Source organism: Microcebus murinus, unplaced genomic scaffold (assembly GCF_040939455.1).
Source record: "Microcebus murinus isolate Inina unplaced genomic scaffold, M.murinus_Inina_mat1.0 scaf055_hap2_Mmur4.0, whole genome shotgun sequence".
Lineage (NCBI taxonomy): Eukaryota > Metazoa > Chordata > Mammalia > Primates > Cheirogaleidae > Microcebus > Microcebus murinus.
This window is the reverse complement of record NW_027439001.1, coordinates 47500-64624: the sequence shown is the minus strand read 5'-3', so window position 1 is coordinate 64624 and position 17125 is coordinate 47500. Positions and strand designations below refer to the sequence as shown.

Here is a 17125-nt window from a genome sequence, read left to right as displayed (position 1 = left end):
CCCGCACCGTGGGGCCTCCTCTTGTCCCGAGCCGTGACACCGCCGCCACGCGGCAGCATGCCTGGCTTCTGGACAGTCAGGTCTCAGACCAAAGGTCTGCTCTGTGGGAGCCGACACGCTGGAGGAAACCTCGAGAGTCTGAGAGGGGAGGGAGTTCCAGAAGAAGGCCAGGATGTCATTTTGAGGGAGTATGTGACCAGAACTCCTCCCGTTGCTTTTGGGGTTCTATGGGCTACACGTAGGAATCTTTGGTGGTGGCACCTGATGTTCGGGGATCCGGAGTCACACCCAGACCTGCTCCACAGGCCTCCTTTTACTTTTCTCTTCGGATTCATTTTTTTTTTTTTTTTTTTTTTGAGACAGAGTCTCGGTTTGTTGCCCAGGCTAGAGTGAGTGCCGTGGCGTCAGCCTAGCTCACAGCAACTTCAAACGCCTGGGCTCGAGTGATCCTTCTGCCTCAGCCTCCCGGGTAGCTGGGACTGCAGGCATGCGCCACCATGCCCCGCTAATTTTTTATATATATATCAGTTGGCCAATTAATTTCTTTCTATTTATAGTAGAGACGGGGTCTCGCTCTTGCTCAGGCTGGTTTTGAACTCCTGACCTTGAGCAATCCGCCCGCAAGAGCTAGGATTACAGGCGTGAGCCACAGCGCCCGGCCGGATTCATTATTTTTAAAAAGTGTCTCTTATCTCTATTATTGCATTTTCTTTTCTCTCTCTTTTCAAGCAGATGATGGGAGTCCAAGTGTTAAGGTGACATGTGTTGCCCGTGCCCCCCTCCCCCCCCATGTTCTTATTCATTTACGTCTCATGTTGTTCCAGCATATTGTGGGGGCACCAATGTAAAGGTCGGGTGCGTTGCCCTCTCCCAGCCTCCCCCCTCGGGTCAGAGCTTCAAGTGCGCCCATCCCCCAGTCGGTGCGTACCCACCGCATTCCTAATGGATGTGTATGCCCATCCCCTCCCCCCACCCGCCCGACACCCACCCGAAGAAGGTGATTCCTCTGTGTCCACTTAGGTGTCCATCGGTTCGTACCCATTTGCTGGTGAGCGCGCTCACGTGGTGCTCGTGTGTCCATTCTTGGGATACCTGGCTTACTGGAACGGGTTCCAGCTCTGGCCAGGAGAACCACGAGAGGTGCCCCCTCACCGCTGCTCCTCATAGCCGAATAGCACTCCGTGGTGTCCACGGGCCACATTTTACTTACCCACTCGTGGGTCGATGGGCACTCGGGTGGCTTCCAGGTCTTTGCGATTGTGACTTGTGCCCTGACACTAACCCTAACCCTTACCCAGCCAGTCTCCTCCACGGCCCCTGCCTGACTGACTCCTTCCCGCCCGGCCTATCACCTGTCACCGTCCTCTGCCCCTGCCTGACACGCTCCTCCCCGCCCGGGCCGTCACCGTCCTCGGCCCCTGCCTGACGGGGCTCCTCCGTCGCCTGGGCCTTCCAAGGGCTTGGTGTGGACGCTGGTTCCAGGACGCCCTCCCAGGAACCCGGTAGCAGGGCGGCCGCAGCGTCTCGCGCAACCCAACCGTCCGCCGGCTGGCCGCCGTCGCTAAGTGGCCTGCGGGGGATGTGCTCCCGCTGTGCCGTGGGGGCCCAGCCTGGTGTCTTCTCTGAGGCCCCGCGGCTGCCGCTCCCCGCAAGGGGAGAGCCGGGGAGGTGGGGACCGCCTCCTCATGGGGACGTACACCCAGCTCTCCACGTCGGATTCCGGGGCTCTCTGTCCTGCCAGAAGGCCCAGCTGGCCTGCGGGTCCTTAGAGTGGCAAAAACATCCGAAAACTGAGATTGAGGGTCCGGTGGGTGTCTGCACTTTTGTGCTGGGCACCCCAGGGAGGCCCGGGGGCTGGCTGGACAACGCGGTCTGCTGGGCAGGGGGGGGGTTTGGAGGAGCAACTGATGCCCTTTGCACTTTGGGTAGCAAGTGTCTGAGGTGTCTCTGGGCCCTGTGCCATGTGGGGGCGGGGGCGGGGGCGGGGTGGGAGGAGGAGGAGGAGGAGGAGGAGGAGGAGGAGGAGGTGGGAAGGGCCGTGGCCTGCAGTCGTGTTCCCCGGGGTGGCACAGCATGTGGCTTCTTCCACAGGCTGCTTGGCCTGGGCTCCCTGCACCTGGGCCTTTGGAGGACTGGCCCTGTGCTTGCCAACACTTCCTGCAGGGACCCAGAGCTGGGAGGTTGCATCTCTCAGCCCTGGGTCGGGCAGAGCCCCAGCGGGCCATGCCCACAACCTCTCTCAGCAGGGGTCCCCCAGAAGGCTCCTTTGGGACCAGGATTCTCTTGCGGGTGACTCTTTAAGGTCTGGCCCCTGGATGGAGGGGCACCAGGAGTAGAGGAGCAGGAAGGGGAAGGGGGTGGCCATGCGAGGGGACACTTTCAGGCCAAGTCCCAGCTTCAGTCTGATCCTCCTGGGAACGCCGGGGTGGACATCACACCTCCTGGTTGCCCCGCTCTGAGACAAGGAGCCGGGCTTCGCATTCCCACAGCAGCCAGTCGTGGGCTGAGGACACCTGGGGCGTTGGGAACTCCCTGGCTTCTCCTTGGATTAACATCTGGAGCTGCTTGTGAATTGTGCCGCCACACACACCCGAGTGCAGGTGTCTTCTGCACAGACTGCGGGCCTCGCTCTTCTGAACGCCGCTAGCTCGCGACCCACCCACGGGTGAACCTGGTCAGGGTACTTTCTCTCGGGGGCAGACTCTGATCCGGGCGGGCTACCGGTGTCTCTGTTTGCTCCTTTCTTTCTTCCACTTCGGGAAAGGCTTCCTTACTGGGTGTGGAAATCTCCTATGCCTTTCCTCGCCTATCCTGTCAGCTCTAAAATTCTCTTTCAGTTGCCACCCTCACAGATGGATTAGGAAACTCTTTGCGGTGCACTCATTAGTGAAATGACCTCAATGACGCTGGAATCCAATATCTAATCGCCGATTTTTAAGCGAGTCCACACGCCAGGGTGGTCGGGGTCCAATGCAGCCCCGGCCAGGCCCAGGCCCCTTGGACTGGGCCACAGGAGGACACAGAGGAGGGTCCCGGCCCCCACGGTAGCGGTGCGGGCAGTTCTCCAAGGGCTTGGGTGTTTTCCAGAGGGAGGAGATGGAGGGGACTGATTTCTTCAGCGCCCCACAAACCACGCCACCCCACCCCACCCATGGGACACATCCCGAGAGAGAGAGAGAGAGAGAGAGAGAGAGAGAGAGAGAGAGACGCCCCATACACTGGCTCCCCTCCCCCGTGCGCTGTGCCCCAGCCCTGGCCCGGGGGAATAGGCGGCCGCCAGGCCACAGGGTGGGGGGCGCAGCTGAAAGGGGTTGTGGGGGAGGGCCGCCCCTGGCTGGGGTCAAAGGGCGAGCGCCCCGCCCCTCCCGTCCGTGCGCAGTCAGCGGCCCCGGCGCGCTGGGGGTGGGGGGCGGGGAGGTGAAGGAGGCCAGGCGAGGAGAGGAGGGGGGCTTGAAGGTCTCCACCTTGGCGGGTCCAGCCGTGGAGGCGCATCTTGTGTGAGTGTGAGTGTGAGTGAGTGAGTGAGTGTGAGTGTGAGTGTGTGTGTATACAGAGACAGCCCCCAACCCCGGCCCGCCGCTCCCTGCCCGCCCCGCCTGTCACCCCCGTCCCTCGGAGCCCGCGGGACCCGGCCGGCGAACTCAACAGGCCCGACCCGGCGCGGGGCCTGGGGCGGGAGGAGGCGGCGGGGAAGCGCAGAGAGGCTCGGCTTCTTGAGCGGGGCAGGGGCGCCCTCCGCCGTCCACGGCCACACCACCCCGAACGCGCCCGATCCCGTCTGGTCTCGGAAGCTAAGCAGGGTCGGGCCTGGTTAGAACTTGGATGGGAGACCGCCCGGGAATACCGGGTGCCGTAGGCTTCTTCTTTTTTTTTTTTGCCTCTGGTTCTGTCGCGTTTCTGGGAGTGCGGGGGCGGCCCGGGGTGGGGGTGACCCCCACCCTCGGCGCCCGCCGCGGTGCCTGGCGCCCCAGCCCGCACCGTGGGGCCTCCTCTTGTCCCGAGCCGTGACACCGCCGCCACGCGGCAGCATGCCTGGCTTCTGGACAGTCAGGTCTCAGACCAAAGGTCTGCTCTGTGGGAGCCGACACGCTGGAGGAAACCTCGAGAGTCTGAGAGGGGAGGGAGTTCCAGAAGAAGGCCAGGATGTCATTTTGAGGGAGTATGTGACCAGAACTCCTCCCGTTGCTTTTGGGGTTCTATGGGCTACACGTAGGAATCTTTGGTGGTGGCACCTGATGTTCGGGGATCCGGAGTCACACCCAGACCTGCTCCACAGGCCTCCTTTTACTTTTCTCTTCGGATTCATTTTTTTTTTTTTTTTTTTTTTGAGACAGAGTCTCGGTTTGTTGCCCAGGCTAGAGTGAGTGCCGTGGCGTCAGCCTAGCTCACAGCAACTTCAAACGCCTGGGCTCGAGTGATCCTTCTGCCTCAGCCTCCCGGGTAGCTGGGACTGCAGGCATGCGCCACCATGCCCCGCTAATTTTTTATATATATATCAGTTGGCCAATTAATTTCTTTCTATTTATAGTAGAGACGGGGTCTCGCTCTTGCTCAGGCTGGTTTTGAACTCCTGACCTTGAGCAATCCGCCCGCCTCGGCCTCCCAAGAGCTAGGATTACAGGCGTGAGCCACAGCGCCCGGCCGGATTCATTATTTTTAAAAAGTGTCTCTTATCTCTATTATTGCATTTTCTTTTCTCTCTCTTTTCAAGCAGATGATGGGAGTCCAAGTGTTAAGGTGACATGTGTTGCCCGTGCCCCCCTCCCCCCCCATGTTCTTATTCATTTACGTCTCATGTTGTTCCAGCATATTGTGGGGGCACCAATGTAAAGGTCGGGTGCGTTGCCCTCTCCCAGCCTCCCCCCTCGGGTCAGAGCTTCAAGTGCGCCCATCCCCCAGTCGGTGCGTACCCACCGCATTCCTAATGGATGTGTATGCCCATCCCCTCCCCCCACCCGCCCGACACCCACCCGAAGAAGGTGATTCCTCTGTGTCCACTTAGGTGTCCATCGGTTCGTACCCATTTGCTGGTGAGCGCGCTCACGTGGTGCTCGTGTGTCCATTCTTGGGATACCTGGCTTACTGGAACGGGTTCCAGCTCTGGCCAGGAGAACCACGAGAGGTGCCCCCTCACCGCTGCTCCTCATAGCCGAATAGCACTCCGTGGTGTCCACGGGCCACATTTTACTTACCCACTCGTGGGTCGATGGGCACTCGGGTGGCTTCCAGGTCTTTGCGATTGTGACTTGTGCCCTGACACTAACCCTAACCCTTACCCAGCCAGTCTCCTCCACGGCCCCTGCCTGACTGACTCCTTCCCGCCCGGCCTATCACCTGTCACCGTCCTCTGCCCCTGCCTGACACGCTCCTCCCCGCCCGGGCCGTCACCGTCCTCGGCCCCTGCCTGACGGGGCTCCTCCGTCGCCTGGGCCTTCCAAGGGCTTGGTGTGGACGCTGGTTCCAGGACGCCCTCCCAGGAACCCGGTAGCAGGGCGGCCGCAGCGTCTCGCGCAACCCAACCGTCCGCCGGCTGGCCGCCGTCGCTAAGTGGCCTGCGGGGGACGTGCTCCCGCTGTGCCGTGGGGGCCCAGCCTGGTGTCTTCTCTAAGGCCCCGCGGCTGCCGCTCCCCGCAAGGGGAGAGCCGGGGAGGTGGGGACCGCCTCCTCATGGGGACGTACACCCAGCTCTCCACGTCGGATTCCGGGGCTCTCTGTCCTGCCAGAAGGCCCAGCTGGCCTGCGGGTCCTTAGAGTGGCAAAAACATCCGAAAACTGAGATTGAGGGTCCGGTGGGTGTCTGCACTTTTGTGCTGGGCACCCCAGGGAGGCCCGGGGGCTGGCTGGACAACGCGGTCTGCTGGGCAGGGGGGGGGTTTGGAGGAGCAACTGATGCCCTTTGCACTTTGGGTAGCAAGTGTCTGAGGTGTCTCTGGGCCCTGTGCCATGTGGGGGCGGGGGCGGGGGCGGGGTGGGAGGAGGAGGAGGAGGAGGAGGAGGAGGAGGAGGAGGTGGGAAGGGCCGTGGCCTGCAGTCGTGTTCCCCGGGGTGGCACAGCATGTGGCTTCTTCCACAGGCTGCTTGGCCTGGGCTCCCTGCACCTGGGCCTTTGGAGGACTGGCCCTGTGCTTGCCAACACTTCCTGCAGGGACCCAGAGCTGGGAGGTTGCATCTCTCAGCCCTGGGTCGGGCAGAGCCCCAGCGGGCCATGCCCACAACCTCTCTCAGCAGGGGTCCCCCAGAAGGCTCCTTTGGGACCAGGATTCTCTTGCGGGTGACTCTTTAAGGTCTGGCCCCTGGATGGAGGGGCACCAGGAGTAGAGGAGCAGGAAGGGGAAGGGGGTGGCCATGCGAGGGGACACTTTCAGGCCAAGTCCCAGCTTCAGTCTGATCCTCCTGGGAACGCCGGGGTGGACATCACACCTCCTGGTTGCCCCGCTCTGAGACAAGGAGCCGGGCTTCGCATTCCCACAGCAGCCAGTCGTGGGCTGAGGACACCTGGGGCGTTGGGAACTCCCTGGCTTCTCCTTGGATTAACATCTGGAGCTGCTTGTGAATTGTGCCGCCACACACACCCGAGTGCAGGTGTCTTCTGCACAGACTGCGGGCCTCGCTCTTCTGAACGCCGCTAGCTCGCGACCCACCCACGGGTGAACCTGGTCAGGGTACTTTCTCTCGGGGGCAGACTCTGATCCGGGCGGGCTACCGGTGTCTCTGTTTGCTCCTTTCTTTCTTCCACTTCGGGAAAGGCTTCCTTACTGGGTGTGGAAATCTCCTATGCCTTTCCTCGCCTATCCTGTCAGCTCTAAAATTCTCTTTCAGTTGCCACCCTCACAGATGGATTAGGAAACTCTTTGCGGTGCACTCATTAGTGAAATGACCTCAATGACGCTGGAATCCAATATCTAATCGCCGATTTTTAAGCGAGTCCACACGCCAGGGTGGTCGGGGTCCAATGCAGCCCCGGCCAGGCCCAGGCCCCTTGGACTGGGCCACAGGAGGACACAGAGGAGGGTCCCGGCCCCCACGGTAGCGGTGCGGGCAGTTCTCCAAGGGCTTGGGTGTTTTCCAGAGGGAGGAGATGGAGGGGACTGATTTCTTCAGCGCCCCACAAACCACGCCACCCCACCCCACCCATGGGACACATCCCGAGAGAGAGAGAGAGAGAGAGAGAGAGAGAGAGAGACGCCCCATACACTGGCTCCCCTCCCCCGTGCGCTGTGCCCCAGCCCTGGCCCGGGGGAATAGGCGGCCGCCAGGCCACAGGGTGGGGGGCGCAGCTGAAAGGGGTTGTGGGGGAGGGCCGCCCCTGGCTGGGGTCAAAGGGCGAGCGCCCCGCCCCTCCCGCCCGTGCGCAGTCAGCGGCCCCGGCGCGCTGGGGGTGGGGGGCGGGGAGGTGAAGGAGGCCAGGCGAGGAGAGGAGGGGGGCTTGAAGGTCTCCACCTTGGCGGGTCCAGCCGTGGAGGCGCATCTTGTGTGAGTGTGAGTGTGAGTGAGTGAGTGAGTGTGAGTGTGAGTGTGTGTGTATACAGAGACAGCCCCCAACCCCGGCCCGCCGCTCCCTGCCCGCCCCGCCTGTCACCCCCGTCCCTCGGAGCCCGCGGGACCCGGCCGGCGAACTCAACAGGCCCGACCCGGCGCGGGGCCTGGGGCGGGAGGAGGCGGCGGGGAAGCGCAGAGAGGCTCGGCTTCTTGAGCGGGGCAGGGGCGCCCTCCGCCGTCCACGGCCACACCACCCCGAACGCGCCCGATCCCGTCTGGTCTCGGAAGCTAAGCAGGGTCGGGCCTGGTTAGAACTTGGATGGGAGACCGCCCGGGAATACCGGGTGCCGTAGGCTTCTTCTTTTTTTTTTTTGCCTCTGGTTCTGTCGCGTTTCTGGGAGTGCGGGGGCGGCCCGGGGTGGGGGTGACCCCCACCCTCGGCGCCCGCCGCGGTGCCTGGCGCCCCAGCCCGCACCGTGGGGCCTCCTCTTGTCCCGAGCCGTGACACCGCCGCCACGCGGCAGCATGCCTGGCTTCTGGACAGTCAGGTCTCAGACCAAAGGTCTGCTCTGTGGGAGCCGACACGCTGGAGGAAACCTCGAGAGTCTGAGAGGGGAGGGAGTTCCAGAAGAAGGCCAGGATGTCATTTTGAGGGAGTATGTGACCAGAACTCCTCCCGTTGCTTTTGGGGTTCTATGGGCTACACGTAGGAATCTTTGGTGGTGGCACCTGATGTTCGGGGATCCGGAGTCACACCCAGACCTGCTCCACAGGCCTCCTTTTACTTTTCTCTTCGGATTCATTTTTTTTTTTTTTTTTTTTTTGAGACAGAGTCTCGGTTTGTTGCCCAGGCTAGAGTGAGTGCCGTGGCGTCAGCCTAGCTCACAGCAACTTCAAACGCCTGGGCTCGAGTGATCCTTCTGCCTCAGCCTCCCGGGTAGCTGGGACTGCAGGCATGCGCCACCATGCCCCGCTAATTTTTTATATATATATCAGTTGGCCAATTAATTTCTTTCTATTTATAGTAGAGACGGGGTCTCGCTCTTGCTCAGGCTGGTTTTGAACTCCTGACCTTGAGCAATCCGCCCGCCTCGGCCTCCCAAGAGCTAGGATTACAGGCGTGAGCCACAGCGCCCGGCCGGATTCATTATTTTTAAAAAGTGTCTCTTATCTCTATTATTGCATTTTCTTTTCTCTCTCTTTTCAAGCAGATGATGGGAGTCCAAGTGTTAAGGTGACATGTGTTGCCCGTGCCCCCCTCCCCCCCCATGTTCTTATTCATTTACGTCTCATGTTGTTCCAGCATATTGTGGGGGCACCAATGTAAAGGTCGGGTGCGTTGCCCTCTCCCAGCCTCCCCCCTCGGGTCAGAGCTTCAAGTGCGCCCATCCCCCAGTCGGTGCGTACCCACCGCATTCCTAATGGATGTGTATGCCCATCCCCTCCCCCCACCCGCCCGACACCCACCCGAAGAAGGTGATTCCTCTGTGTCCACTTAGGTGTCCATCGGTTCGTACCCATTTGCTGGTGAGCGCGCTCACGTGGTGCTCGTGTGTCCATTCTTGGGATACCTGGCTTACTGGAACGGGTTCCAGCTCTGGCCAGGAGAACCACGAGAGGTGCCCCCTCACCGCTGCTCCTCATAGCCGAATAGCACTCCGTGGTGTCCACGGGCCACATTTTACTTACCCACTCGTGGGTCGATGGGCACTCGGGTGGCTTCCAGGTCTTTGCGATTGTGACTTGTGCCCTGACACTAACCCTAACCCTTACCCAGCCAGTCTCCTCCACGGCCCCTGCCTGACTGACTCCTTCCCGCCCGGCCTATCACCTGTCACCGTCCTCTGCCCCTGCCTGACACGCTCCTCCCCGCCCGGGCCGTCACCGTCCTCGGCCCCTGCCTGACGGGGCTCCTCCGTCGCCTGGGCCTTCCAAGGGCTTGGTGTGGACGCTGGTTCCAGGACGCCCTCCCAGGAACCCGGTAGCAGGGCGGCCGCAGCGTCTCGCGCAACCCAACCGTCCGCCGGCTGGCCGCCGTCGCTAAGTGGCCTGCGGGGGACGTGCTCCCGCTGTGCCGTGGGGGCCCAGCCTGGTGTCTTCTCTGAGGCCCCGCGGCTGCCGCTCCCCGCAAGGGGAGAGCCGGGGAGGTGGGGACCGCCTCCTCATGGGGACGTACACCCAGCTCTCCACGTCGGATTCCGGGGCTCTCTGTCCTGCCAGAAGGCCCAGCTGGCCTGCGGGTCCTTAGAGTGGCAAAAACATCCGAAAACTGAGATTGAGGGTCCGGTGGGTGTCTGCACTTTTGTGCTGGGCACCCCAGGGAGGCCCGGGGGCTGGCTGGACAACGCGGTCTGCTGGGCAGGGGGGGGGGTTTGGAGGAGCAACTGATGCCCTTTGCACTTTGGGTAGCAAGTGTCTGAGGTGTCTCTGGGCCCTGTGCCATGTGGGGGCGGGGGCGGGGGCGGGGTGGGAGGAGGAGGAGGAGGAGGAGGAGGAGGTGGGAAGGGCCGTGGCCTGCAGTCGTGTTCCCCGGGGTGGCACAGCATGTGGCTTCTTCCACAGGCTGCTTGGCCTGGGCTCCCTGCACCTGGGCCTTTGGAGGACTGGCCCTGTGCTTGCCAACACTTCCTGCAGGGACCCAGAGCTGGGAGGTTGCATCTCTCAGCCCTGGGTCGGGCAGAGCCCCAGCGGGCCATGCCCACAACCTCTCTCAGCAGGGGTCCCCCAGAAGGCTCCTTTGGGACCAGGATTCTCTTGCGGGTGACTCTTTAAGGTCTGGCCCCTGGATGGAGGGGCACCAGGAGTAGAGGAGCAGGAAGGGGAAGGGGGTGGCCATGCGAGGGGCCACTTTCAGGCCAAGTCCCAGCTTCAGTCTGATCCTCCTGGGAACGCCGGGGTGGACATCACACCTCCTGGTTGCCCCGCTCTGAGACAAGGAGCCGGGCTTCGCATTCCCACAGCAGCCAGTCGTGGGCTGAGGACACCTGGGGCGTTGGGAACTCCCTGGCTTCTCCTTGGATTAACATCTGGAGCTGCTTGTGAATTGTGCCGCCACACACACCCGAGTGCAGGTGTCTTCTGCACAGACTGCGGGCCTCGCTCTTCTGAATGCCGCTAGCTCGCGACCCACCCACGGGTGAACCTGGTCAGGGTACTTTCTCTCGGGGGCAGACTCTGATCCGGGCGGGCTACCGGTGTCTCTGTTTGCTCCTTTCTTTCTTCCACTTCGGGAAAGGCTTCCTTACTGGGTGTGGAAATCTCCTATGCCTTTCCTCGCCTATCCTGTCAGCTCTAAAATTCTCTTTCAGTTGCCACCCTCACAGATGGATTATGGATTAGGAAACTCTTTGCGGTGCACTCATTAGTGAAATGACCTCAATGACGCTGGAATCCAATATCTAATCGCCGATTTTTAAGCGAGTCCACACGCCAGGGTGGTCGGGGTCCAATGCAGCCCCGGCCAGGCCCAGGCCCCTTGGACTGGGCCACAGGAGGACACAGAGGAGGGTCCCGGCCCCCACGGTAGCGGTGCGGGCAGTTCTCCAAGGGCTTGGGTGTTTTCCAGAGGGAGGAGATGGAGGGGACTGATTTCTTCAGCGCCCCACAAACCACGCCACCCCACCCCACCCATGGGACACATCCCGAGAGAGAGAGAGAGAGAGAGAGAGAGAGAGACGCCCCATACACTGGCTCCCCTCCCCCGTGCGCTGTGCCCCAGCCCTGGCCCGGGGGAATAGGCGGCCGCCAGGCCACAGGGTGGGGGGCGCAGCTGAAAGGGGTTGTGGGGGAGGGCCGCCCCTGGCTGGGGTCAAAGGGCGAGCGCCCCGCCCCTCCCGCCCGTGCGCAGTCAGCGGCCCCGGCGCGCTGGGGGTGGGGGGCGGGGAGGTGAAGGAGGCCAGGCGAGGAGAGGAGGGGGGCTTGAAGGTCTCCACCTTGGCGGGTCCAGCCGTGGAGGCGCATCTTGTGTGAGTGTGAGTGTGAGTGAGTGAGTGAGTGTGAGTGTGAGTGTGTGTGTATACAGAGACAGCCCCCAACCCCGGCCCGCCGCTCCCTGCCCGCCCCGCCTGTCACCCCCGTCCCTCGGAGCCCGCGGGACCCGGCCGGCGAACTCAACAGGCCCGACCCGGCGCGGGGCCTGGGGCGGGAGGAGGCGGCGGGGAAGCGCAGAGAGGCTCGGCTTCTTGAGCGGGGCAGGGGCGCCCTCCGCCGTCCACGGCCACACCACCCCGAACGCGCCCGATCCCGTCTGGTCTCGGAAGCTAAGCAGGGTCGGGCCTGGTTAGAACTTGGATGGGAGACCGCCCGGGAATACCGGGTGCCGTAGGCTTCTTCTTTTTTTTTTTTGCCTCTGGTTCTGTCGCGTTTCTGGGAGTGCGGGGGCGGCCCGGGGTGGGGGTGACCCCCACCCTCGGCGCCCGCCGCGGTGCCTGGCGCCCCAGCCCGCACCGTGGGGCCTCCTCTTGTCCCGAGCCGTGACACCGCCGCCACGCGGCAGCATGCCTGGCTTCTGGACAGTCAGGTCTCAGACCAAAGGTCTGCTCTGTGGGAGCCGACACGCTGGAGGAAACCTCGAGAGTCTGAGAGGGGAGGGAGTTCCAGAAGAAGGCCAGGATGTCATTTTGAGGGAGTATGTGACCAGAACTCCTCCCGTTGCTTTTGGGGTTCTATGGGCTACACGTAGGAATCTTTGGTGGTGGCACCTGATGTTCGGGGATCCGGAGTCACACCCAGACCTGCTCCACAGGCCTCCTTTTACTTTTCTCTTCGGATTCATTTTTTTTTTTTTTTTTTTTTTGAGACAGAGTCTCGGTTTGTTGCCCAGGCTAGAGTGAGTGCCGTGGCGTCAGCCTAGCTCACAGCAACTTCAAACGCCTGGGCTCGAGTGATCCTTCTGCCTCAGCCTCCCGGGTAGCTGGGACTGCAGGCATGCGCCACCATGCCCCGCTAATTTTTTATATATATATCAGTTGGCCAATTAATTTCTTTCTATTTATAGTAGAGACGGGGTCTCGCTCTTGCTCAGGCTGGTTTTGAACTCCTGACCTTGAGCAATCCGCCCGCCTCGGCCTCCCAAGAGCTAGGATTACAGGCGTGAGCCACAGCGCCCGGCCGGATTCATTATTTTTAAAAAGTGTCTCTTATCTCTATTATTGCATTTTCTTTTCTCTCTCTTTTCAAGCAGATGATGGGAGTCCAAGTGTTAAGGTGACATGTGTTGCCCGTGCCCCCCTCCCCCCCCATGTTCTTATTCATTTACGTCTCATGTTGTTCCAGCATATTGTGGGGGCACCAATGTAAAGGTCGGGTGCGTTGCCCTCTCCCAGCCTCCCCCCTCGGGTCAGAGCTTCAAGTGCGCCCATCCCCCAGTCGGTGCGTACCCACCGCATTCCTAATGGATGTGTATGCCCATCCCCTCCCCCCACCCGCCCGACACCCACCCGAAGAAGGTGATTCCTCTGTGTCCACTTAGGTGTCCATCGGTTCGTACCCATTTGCTGGTGAGCGCGCTCACGTGGTGCTCGTGTGTCCATTCTTGGGATACCTGGCTTACTGGAACGGGTTCCAGCTCTGGCCAGGAGAACCACGAGAGGTGCCCCCTCACCGCTGCTCCTCATAGCCGAATAGCACTCCGTGGTGTCCACGGGCCACATTTTACTTACCCACTCGTGGGTCGATGGGCACTCGGGTGGCTTCCAGGTCTTTGCGATTGTGACTTGTGCCCTGACACTAACCCTAACCCTTACCCAGCCAGTCTCCTCCACGGCCCCTGCCTGACTGACTCCTTCCCGCCCGGCCTATCACCTGTCACCGTCCTCTGCCCCTGCCTGACACGCTCCTCCCCGCCCGGGCCGTCACCGTCCTCGGCCCCTGCCTGACGGGGCTCCTCCGTCGCCTGGGCCTTCCAAGGGCTTGGTGTGGACGCTGGTTCCAGGACGCCCTCCCAGGAACCCGGTAGCAGGGCGGCCGCAGCGTCTCGCGCAACCCAACCGTCCGCCGGCTGGCCGCCGTCGCTAAGTGGCCTGCGGGGGACGTGCTCCCGCTGTGCCGTGGGGGCCCAGCCTGGTGTCTTCTCTGAGGCCCCGCGGCTGCCGCTCCCCGCAAGGGGAGAGCCGGGGAGGTGGGGACCGCCTCCTCATGGGGACGTACACCCAGCTCTCCACGTCGGATTCCGGGGCTCTCTGTCCTGCCAGAAGGCCCAGCTGGCCTGCGGGTCCTTAGAGTGGCAAAAACATCCGAAAACTGAGATTGAGGGTCCGGTGGGTGTCTGCACTTTTGTGCTGGGCACCCCAGGGAGGCCCGGGGGCTGGCTGGACAACGCGGTCTGCTGGGCAGGGGGGGGGGTTTGGAGGAGCAACTGATGCCCTTTGCACTTTGGGTAGCAAGTGTCTGAGGTGTCTCTGGGCCCTGTGCCATGTGGGGGCGGGGGCGGGGGCGGGGTGGGAGGAGGAGGAGGAGGAGGAGGAGGAGGAGGAGGAGGTGGGAAGGGCCGTGGCCTGCAGTCGTGTTCCCCGGGGTGGCACAGCATGTGGCTTCTTCCACAGGCTGCTTGGCCTGGGCTCCCTGCACCTGGGCCTTTGGAGGACTGGCCCTGTGCTTGCCAACACTTCCTGCAGGGACCCAGAGCTGGGAGGTTGCATCTCTCAGCCCTGGGTCGGGCAGAGCCCCAGCGGGCCATGCCCACAACCTCTCTCAGCAGGGGTCCCCCAGAAGGCTCCTTTGGGACCAGGATTCTCTTGCGGGTGACTCTTTAAGGTCTGGCCCCTGGATGGAGGGGCACCAGGAGTAGAGGAGCAGGAAGGGGAAGGGGGTGGCCATGCGAGGGGCCACTTTCAGGCCAAGTCCCAGCTTCAGTCTGATCCTCCTGGGAACGCCGGGGTGGACATCACACCTCCTGGTTGCCCCGCTCTGAGACAAGGAGCCGGGCTTCGCATTCCCACAGCAGCCAGTCGTGGGCTGAGGACACCTGGGGCGTTGGGAACTCCCTGGCTTCTCCTTGGATTAACATCTGGAGCTGCTTGTGAATTGTGCCGCCACACACACCCGAGTGCAGGTGTCTTCTGCACAGACTGCGGGCCTCGCTCTTCTGAACGCCGCTAGCTCGCGACCCACCCACGGGTGAACCTGGTCAGGGTACTTTCTCTCGGGGGCAGACTCTGATCCGGGCGGGCTACCGGTGTCTCTGTTTGCTCCTTTCTTTCTTCCACTTCGGGAAAGGCTTCCTTACTGGGTGTGGAAATCTCCTATGCCTTTCCTCGCCTATCCTGTCAGCTCTAAAATTCTCTTTCAGTTGCCACCCTCACAGATGGATTAGGAAACTCTTTGCGGTGCACTCATTAGTGAAATGACCTCAATGACGCTGGAATCCAATATCTAATCGCCGATTTTTAAGCGAGTCCACACGCCAGGGTGGTCGGGGTCCAATGCAGCCCCGGCCAGGCCCAGGCCCCTTGGACTGGGCCACAGGAGGACACAGAGGAGGGTCCCGGCCCCCACGGTAGCGGTGCGGGCAGTTCTCCAAGGGCTTGGGTGTTTTCCAGAGGGAGGAGATGGAGGGGACTGATTTCTTCAGCGCCCCACAAACCACGCCACCCCACCCCACCCATGGGACACATCCCGAGAGAGAGAGAGAGAGAGAGAGAGAGAGAGAGACGCCCCATACACTGGCTCCCCTCCCCCGTGCGCTGTGCCCCAGCCCTGGCCCGGGGGAATAGGCGGCCGCCAGGCCACAGGGTGGGGGGCGCAGCTGAAAGGGGTTGTGGGGGAGGGCCGCCCCTGGCTGGGGTCAAAGGGCGAGCGCCCCGCCCCTCCCGCCCGTGCGCAGTCAGCGGCCCCGGCGCGCTGGGGGTGGGGGGCGGGGAGGTGAAGGAGGCCAGGCGAGGAGAGGAGGGGGGCTTGAAGGTCTCCACCTTGGCGGGTCCAGCCGTGGAGGCGCATCTTGTGTGAGTGTGAGTGTGAGTGAGTGAGTGAGTGTGAGTGTGAGTGTGTGTGTATACAGAGACAGCCCCCAACCCCGGCCCGCCGCTCCCTGCCCGCCCCGCCTGTCACCCCCGTCCCTCGGAGCCCGCGGGACCCGGCCGGCGAACTCAACAGGCCCGACCCGGCGCGGGGCCTGGGGCGGGAGGAGGCGGCGGGGAAGCGCAGAGAGGCTCGGCTTCTTGAGCGGGGCAGGGGCGCCCTCCGCCGTCCACGGCCACACCACCCCGAACGCGCCCGATCCCGTCTGGTCTCGGAAGCTAAGCAGGGTCGGGCCTGGTTAGAACTTGGATGGGAGACCGCCCGGGAATACCGGGTGCCGTAGGCTTCTTCTTTTTTTTTTTTGCCTCTGGTTCTGTCGCGTTTCTGGGAGTGCGGGGGCGGCCCGGGGTGGGGGTGACCCCCACCCTCGGCGCCCGCCGCGGTGCCTGGCGCCCCAGCCCGCACCGTGGGGCCTCCTCTTGTCCCGAGCCGTGACACCGCCGCCACGCGGCAGCATGCCTGGCTTCTGGACAGTCAGGTCTCAGACCAAAGGTCTGCTCTGTGGGAGCCGACACGCTGGAGGAAACCTCGAGAGTCTGAGAGGGGAGGGAGTTCCAGAAGAAGGCCAGGATGTCATTTTGAGGGAGTATGTGACCAGAACTCCTCCCGTTGCTTTTGGGGTTCTATGGGCTACACGTAGGAATCTTTGGTGGTGGCACCTGATGTTCGGGGATCCGGAGTCACACCCAGACCTGCTCCACAGGCCTCCTTTTACTTTTCTCTTCGGATTCATTTTTTTTTTTTTTTTTTTTTGAGACAGAGTCTCGGTTTGTTGCCCAGGCTAGAGTGAGTGCCGTGGCGTCAGCCTAGCTCACAGCAACTTCAAACGCCTGGGCTCGAGTGATCCTTCTGCCTCAGCCTCCCGGGTAGCTGGGACTGCAGGCATGCGCCACCATGCCCCGCTAATTTTTTATATATATATCAGTTGGCCAATTAATTTCTTTCTATTTATAGTAGAGACGGGGTCTCGCTCTTGCTCAGGCTGGTTTTGAACTCCTGACCTTGAGCAATCCGCCCGCCTCGGCCTCCCAAGAGCTAGGATTACAGGCGTGAGCCACAGCGCCCGGCCGGATTCATTATTTTTAAAAAGTGTCTCTTATCTCTATTATTGCATTTTCTTTTCTCTCTCTTTTCAAGCAGATGATGGGAGTCCAAGTGTTAAGGTGACATGTGTTGCCCGTGCCCCCCTCCCCCCCCATGTTCTTATTCATTTACGTCTCATGTTGTTCCAGCATATTGTGGGGGCACCAATGTAAAGGTCGGGTGCGTTGCCCTCTCCCAGCCTCCCCCCTCGGGTCAGAGCTTCAAGTGCGCCCATCCCCCAGTCGGTGCGTACCCACCGCATTCCTAATGGATGTGTATGCCCATCCCCTCCCCCCACCCGCCCGACACCCACCCGAAGAAGGTGATTCCTCTGTGTCCACTTAGGTGTCCATCGGTTCGTACCCATTTGCTGGTGAGCGCGCTCACGTGGTGCTCGTGTGTCCATTCTTGGGATACCTGGCTTACTGGAACGGGTTCCAGCTCTGGCCAGGAGAACCACGAGAGGTGCCCCCTCACCGCTGCTCCTCATAGCCGAATAGCACTCCGTGGTGTCCACGGGCCACATTTTACTTACCCACTCGTGGGT

The 17125-nt window shown here is 62.0% G+C and overlaps 4 pseudogenes; all 4 read left to right on the top strand.

The window, feature by feature from the left end:
- The first annotated feature begins 3740 nt into the window (after positions 1 to 3740).
- LOC142869086 (uncharacterized) lies at positions 3741 to 3859 on the top strand (annotated as a pseudogene).
- A 3857-nt stretch (positions 3860 to 7716) lies between these two features.
- On the top strand, positions 7717 to 7835 carry LOC142869085 (uncharacterized; annotated as a pseudogene).
- A 3852-nt stretch (positions 7836 to 11687) lies between these two features.
- LOC142869084 (uncharacterized) lies at positions 11688 to 11806 on the top strand (annotated as a pseudogene).
- A 3856-nt stretch (positions 11807 to 15662) lies between these two features.
- On the top strand, positions 15663 to 15781 carry LOC142869083 (uncharacterized; annotated as a pseudogene).
- The last annotated feature ends 1344 nt before the right edge of the window (positions 15782 to 17125 follow it).